This window comes from Elephantulus edwardii, unplaced genomic scaffold (assembly GCF_000299155.1).
Source record: "Elephantulus edwardii isolate Elephantulus edwardi_28Jun2011 unplaced genomic scaffold, EleEdw1.0 scaffold00002, whole genome shotgun sequence".
In the NCBI taxonomy this organism is placed as follows: Eukaryota; Metazoa; Chordata; class Mammalia; order Macroscelidea; family Macroscelididae; genus Elephantulus; species Elephantulus edwardii.
In genome coordinates, this window is record NW_006399752.1 from 22,480,964 (window position 1) to 22,482,195 (window position 1,232).

Below are 1,232 nucleotides of genomic sequence, written 5' to 3' on the forward strand. Positions count from 1 at the left end.
TATGAATCCCATATTACCTTTAAAGAATTGCTGTTGCCCCTTTGGAACCATTTAAAGTGTACAGGAATATAACATGTTTGAGGAGATCATTTTTTAAATACTTAAGTTAACCTGGTGTTTGAACTTAAGAAAACCTTAGCAAATATTTTTTGTTTAAGATTGAAAGATAAGGACAATTAGCTTAAGGCAATTATTTCAGGTTTTCTCCAAGCTTAATAGCTCCAAGAAGCCTGGATTCCCTTACAGTTTGAAATTCTGCTCTGTATTTTCTTTATTTCCAATCTTTGATCAAAATGTTTACTAGTCATTGCTTGATGCTATGCAGTCCTCCTAGTTTTCTGCCAAAGATGACTCAGTTTTGCTTAATGTAGCTATGTAAAAAAAAAGTGTTAAAATTGGATGGAGAAATTCTTTCAAAGCTTTTTTTTCTTTTAAAGAATCTGAATTATTCTACATTCTATACTTTTCTTATTACATTCTTGTTTGTGTCTCCAAAATAATTTCTAGAACATTGACATAAATTTTCTTAAAACTATGTACATCCGGAGAGATTTGGCATCTTTTTTGTGTTGAGGTTTCCAACCCATGAACACAATATGTCTATTTAGTTGCATATTTAATTTTTTATCAATGTTTTATAATTCGTGACATATAAGCCTTGTTTATGTTTTATTAAGGAGCTCTGGTGGCTTATGGAGTTTCAGTGACAACTAGAAGACACACAGTTTGAATCCACCTGCCCTGGAAAAAGTTGAGCAATCTTCTCTTCTGTAACCCTCTGAAGGTTTAACTATGAGTCAGTTACAACTCAACAAAATAACATAGTGTGTGTGGTGGTGGGAGTGCAGAAATCGTGGCAAGCTTTTGGAGTCCACTGCTTTTCCGGGAATGTGTTTGACGTGCAGGTTTGCTCTGTCCCTGGAGTGAGGCTAGCCACAAGATTAAACACTTGTTGTTGTTGTTATGTGCCATGGAGTCATTTCCGACTCATAGCGACCCTATGCACAACAGCCCTAAACCCTGCTCAATCCTGCGTCAACCTCACCGCCTCTGACACACCCATCCCGATTATCCCAGTCACCATATCATTCCATCTCATAGAGGGTCTTCCCCTCCTGCGCTGTTTCTCCACCCTCCCAAATATGATGTCCCTCTCCAAGGACCCGTCCCTCCTGGCAACATGTCCAAAGTATGTCAGACGAAGCCCCAGAACCCTTGCCTCCAAGGAGTAG